At 49.5% G+C, this 5,748-nt stretch overlaps 1 long non-coding RNA gene across 1 annotated transcript; it reads left to right on the top strand.

Annotated features, from left to right (window-relative positions):
- Window positions 1-4,941: 4,941 nt before the first annotated feature.
- LOC116653235 lies at window positions 4,942-5,462 on the top strand. The gene is made up of 2 exons (XR_004306772.1): window positions 4,942-5,035; window positions 5,132-5,462. It is a non-coding gene; the product is annotated as an uncharacterized LOC116653235 (long non-coding RNA).
- The last annotated feature ends 286 nt before the right edge of the window (window positions 5,463-5,748 follow it).

Here is a 5,748-nt window from a genome sequence, read left to right as displayed (position 1 = left end):
GGCACGTGGCTGCTCCTTGACTCCTTCCCATCTGCCTTGCAGATGGGCATCTCCGCAACGATGGAGCTGTAGCAGGACCCACAGCTACTCTCAGCCCTTTAAACAGTCTCCATGCTCCTATCCAAAAAAGATAAGTCAGACCCAAAAACTATTCTTTCCAGATCCTAAGTGATCCTCGAAACATTCCAAGATTCCTCTGTTTCAAATCCCAGCATTTTGTACTACCTTATTGTGCCCTGTCCCCACTGCAGATCCTACCACAAAACCTAATGGTTGCAATGGCACTTTCAAGACAAGGATGTGGTAATGACTTCAGATGAGCTGCCAGGTAAGCAGTGCCATGCTGGGGAAGGGCGGCACAGGAAAGCAGAGCTCGTGGCTGATTCTAGATTCCTTCCCATCTGCCTTGCAGATGGGCACCTCCGCAACGATGGAGCCAGAGCAGGACCCACAGCTACTCTCAACCTTTTAAATGGTCTCCATGCTCCCATCCAAAAAAGATAAGTCAGACCCAAACACTATCCTCTCTAGATTCTAAAGTGACCTGTGAAACTTCCCAAGTTCTCCCTGCATTCTGATCCCCAAGTATTATACCACTTTCATGACCCATGTCCACACTGCAGGTGCTGGCACCTAACCCAATGGTTGCATTGGTACCTTCAACACAAGATCAAGGTAATGAATTCAGAGAAGCAGCCAGGTGAGAAAGGTCAAACTGGGGAGGGCATGACAGGGAAGTAGGGCACGTGGCTGCTCCTTGACTCCTTCCCATCTGCCTTGCAGATGGGCATCTCCGCAACGATGGAACCAGAGCAGGACCCACAGCTACTCTCAGCCCTCTAAGTGGTCTCCATGCTTCCATCCAAAAAAGATAAGTCAGACAAAAAAACTATTCTTTCCAGATCCTCAGAGACCCTATAAACTTTCCAAGATTTCTCTGTTTCCAATCCCAATATTATGTAATACCTTGTTGTGCCCTGTCCCCACTGCAGATCCTACCACAAAACCTAATAGTTGCATTAGCACTTTCAAGACAAGGATGTGGTAATGAATTCAGATGAGCAGCCCGGTGAGCAGGGTCACACTGGGGGGGGCAGCACAGGGAAGCAAGGCACATTGCTGCTCCTTGACTCCTTCCCATTTGCCTTGCAGATGGGCATCTCCGCAACGATGGAGCCAGAGCAGGACCCACGCCAACTCTCAGCCCTCTAAGTGGTCTCCATGCTTCCATCCAAAACAGATAAGTCAGACNATGACCACTTTGATGACCATTGTCCCCACACTGCAGGTGCTGGCACCTTAACCCAATGGTTGCATTGGTACCCAACAGCAAGATCGTGGTAATGAATTCAGAGGAGCAGCCCGGTGAGCAGGGTCAAACTGGGGAGTGGAGCACAGGAAAGCAGGGCACGTGGCTGCTCCTTGACTCCTTCCAATCTGCATTGCAGATGGGCATCTCCACAAGGATGGAGGCCATAGGCTGGACCACGCCACCTCTCAGCCCTCTAAATTGGTCTCCATGCTTCCTCCAAAACAGATAAGTCAGACACAAAAACATTCTTTCCAGAGCCTAATTCAACCCTGGAAATCATTTCCAAGCTACCTCAGTTTCCAATGCCAACATTTTTGTAATACCTTGTTTGTGCCCTGCCCCCACTGCAGGCGCCTTCCTGCTACAAAACCTAATTGTTTGCCATTGGCATTTTCAAGACAAGGATGTTGAATGACATCAGATAAGCTACCCCGTGTGAGCATCGCCAGCTGGGAAGGGAGGCCACAGGCAGCATTACACGTAGCTGCTCCTGACTCCTTCCCACTCCTTGCAGATGGGCATCTACCGCAACGAATAACCAAGAGGAACCCCACACCTCTTCTCAGCCCTTTAAGTGTCTCCATTTGCTCTCATCCAAAAAAGTAAGTCAGACCCAAGAACACTATCCTCTCTTATCAAAGTGGACCGGGAAAAACTTCCCAAAGGATCTCCTGCATTCTGACCCCCCACATATTATACCACTTTACTTACCCATGTCCCCACTGCAGGTGCTGGCACCTAACCCAATGGTTGCATTGGTACTTTAATCACAAGATTGTGGTAATGAATTTCAGAATGAGCAGCCCGGTGAGCAGTTCACACTGGGGGCAGCACAGGGAACAAGGAACATTTGCCTCGCTCCTTGACTCCTTCCCATTTCCTTGCAGATGGGCATCTCCGCAACAATGGAGCCAGAGCAGGGACCCACGCCAACTCTCAGGCCCTCTAATTGCGTCTCCATGCTTCCATCCAAAACAGATTAATCAGACACAAACAACTATTTCTTTCCAGATCCTAAAGTGACCACTGCGAATTCTTTCCAAGCTACCTCAGTTTCCAATCCCAACATTTTGTACTACCTTGTTGTGCCCTGTCCCCACTGCAGGTCCTGCCACAAAACCTAATGGTTGCATTGGCACTTTCAAGACAAGGATGTGGTAATGATATCAGATGAGTAGCCCGGTGAGCAGCGCCATGCTGGGGAAGGGAGGCACAGGGCAGCAGGACACGTAGCTGCTCCTTGACTCCTTCCCATCTGCCTTGCAGATGGGCATCTCCGCAACGATGGAACCAGAGCAGGACCCACACCTCTTCTCAGCCCTTTAAGTGGTCTCCATGCTCTCATCAAAAAAAGTTAAGTCAGACACAAACACTATCCTCTCTTGATCTAAAGTGACCCGGGAAACTTCCCAAGATCTCCCTGCATTCTGACCCCCACATATATACCACTTTGCCGACCCATGTCCCCACTGCAGGTGCTAACAGCAAACCTAATGGTTGCATTGGTACTTTAATCACAAGATTGTGGGTAATGACCCAGATGAGCAGCCGGTGAGCAGGCACCATGCTGGGGATGGCAGCACAGGGTAGCAAGCACGTGGCCTGCTCGCTTGGACTCCTTCCCATCTGCCTTGCAGATGGGCATCTCCGCAACGATGGAGCTGTAGCAGGACCCACAGCTACTCTCAGCCCTTTAAACAGTCTCCATGCTCCTATCCAAAAAAGATAAGTCAGACCCAAACACTATCCTCTCTAGATCCTAAAGTGACCCGGAGAACTTCTCTCAAGGATCTCCCTGCATTCTGACCGCCACGTATTATACCACTTTGATGACCCAGTGCCCCACTGCAGTGGCTGGCACCTCTACCCAATAGGTTGCATTCGGTACTTTAATCACAGATTGTGGTAATGAATTCAGTAATGAGCCCAGCCCGTGAGCAGGTCACCAACTGGGGGGGCAGCACAGGGAATTCAAGGCACATGCTGCTCCTTGACTCCTTCCCATTTGCCTTGCAGATGGCATCTCCGCAACGATATGGAGCCAGAGCAGGACCCACGCCAACTCTCAGCCCTCTAAGTGGTCTCCATGCTTCCATCCAAAACAGATAAGTCAGACACAAAAACTATTCTTTCCAGATCCTAAGTGACCCTGGAATCTTTCCAAGCTACCTCAGTTTCCAATCCCAACATTTTGTACTACCTTGTTGTGCCCTGTCCCCACTGCAGGTCCTGCCACAAAACCTAATGGTTGCATTGGCACTTTCAAGACAAGGATGTGGTAATGACATCAGATGAGCAGCCTGGTGAGCAGCACCATGCTGGGGATGGGCAGCACAGGGTAGCAAGGCACGTGGCTGCTCCTTGACTCCTTCCCATCTGCCTTGCAGATGGGCATCTCCGCAACGATGGAACCAGAGCAGGACCCACGCCAACTCTCAGCCCTCTATGTGGTCTCCATGCTTCCATCCAAAACTGATAAGTCAGACACAAGCACTATCTTCTCTATATCCTAATGTGTCCTGGGAAACTTCCCAACATACCTATGTTGCCTATCCCAACATTTCATATCTTTTTGTTGAGCCCTGTCTTAACTGCAGGTCCTGCACTGAACCAGACATATGCCTTGGCACATTATACACAAGGCCCTGGAAAATGGTTGGTGGACCATAAACCCAGTGATGTGGGCATTGCTTGGGCGGGCAGCACAGGGAAGCAGGGCATGTGGCTGCTCCTTTACTGCCTCCCATCTGCCTTGCATGTGGGCATCCGTCCAAAGATGGAATCTGAGCATAACTGGTCACCATGTCAACAGACAAAAGAGATAGCTCAAGATACGCTGTCTTTTCTAGATCTTAAGGTACCCTGGAAACTCCCCATGGTCCCCTACACCATCCCCAGCATTTCTTACCACTTTAGTGTGTCCTATCTGCACTGCAGGTGCTGGCACCAGACCTATTGATTGCAGTGGCCCTTTCAATGCATGGACACGGAAATGGTGGCAGACCAGAATCTTGGTAAGCAAGGCCACACAAGGAATGGGCAGCACAGGGAAGCAGGGCACATGGCTGCTCTTTCATCCCTTTCCCATCTGACTTGCAGATGGGCATCCCGAGCAGGACACACGCCTACCCTCCACCATCTAACTGGTCTTTATGCTGCCGTACAGAAGAGGTAAGTCATACACAAACACTGAATTCAGTGATACGTTCAACACATGACCATGGAAATGTCTGTCAGATGTGAACCTGGTGAACAAGGCCACACGGGGAAGAGCAGTACAGGAATTTATATCACGTGGCTTCTCCTTAACTCCTTCCTGTCTGCTTTGCAGACAGGCATTTGCACAAAGATGGAACCAGGCAGGACACACACCTATCCTCTGCCCTACAACTAGTCTCTTTGCTGTCATACAAAACTGTTAAGTGAGATAGGGAAACTATCCATTCTAGATCCTAAAGGATTTTTGAAGCTCCCCAATATCTTCAGTAGTGGATTCGGGCAGCAGACCAGTATCCCGGTGAGCAGGCATCACATAAGCAAGAGTAGCTCATGCAGCTTCTTCTTTGTTGACTCTCTACCTTTCAGACTGACTTCTTGGTACACACAGAACCAGACCACCACAGCCTCAGTCAACCAGCCCATGTCTGCACCTGGACAAGGCACTCACTAAAGCATGAGGAAAGTGCGTGCCCTGCTCTGCAATGCACAGTGGTCCTACAGAATGTGAGGATCTGTATGGCATGGTCAGAGGCAGCTCCACAGCACCTCCCAGCTATGGACCTCGCCACGGACCCACAAACAAACAGGCATTCTTTACAGACATAATCAGCTGCTCACAGCTCACCTTAAGATGGAGTCAGGACTTTGAGTGTGGCACACATCTGCATCTCCATAAACCGTGTGGACTGTCTACAACTGAACTTTAAAGATAAGGAAGGAACAAGAAACTAAAAATGGATCAATGGGCCTAACCCAGAAATATCAAATATACCACATTCAGAAGAGAAGGCAAGCAGTGTAACTAAGCATGCTCCTGTGTCCAGAGACTAAAGACTAGAAGCAATGAAGACTGACAGCTTACCTCCTCCAACCCCCAGACAACCACCAAGAAGCTATTACTGAAAAAATCAAATAAATAAAAACCTTCAAAATAAACTTTCTGATTCATTAAACTCATGGTGCTTCTTCCACCATTTGTGGGGGGTTTCCTTACTGCCATCATCTCCTTCAATTTATGCATTTGTGTACCAAAGAATGACTGAATGTTTCGGGTTGGAAGGGACCTTGAAGATCACCTAGTTCCCAACTCTCTGCTACAGGCAGTGACACCTCCCCCTAAACCAAGTAGCTCACAGCCCCATCCAGCCTGGCCTGGAGCAGTTCCAGGAAGGGGGCATCCACAGCCTTGCTGGGCAACCTGTGCTAGTGTCTTACCT

The sequence above is a fragment of the Coturnix japonica genome, chromosome 1 (genome assembly GCF_001577835.2).
Source record: "Coturnix japonica isolate 7356 chromosome 1, Coturnix japonica 2.1, whole genome shotgun sequence".
NCBI classification, from domain to species: Eukaryota; Metazoa; Chordata; class Aves; order Galliformes; family Phasianidae; genus Coturnix; species Coturnix japonica.
The sequence above is the reverse complement of the archived record's forward strand: the minus strand, read 5'-3'. Positions and strand labels throughout refer to the sequence as shown.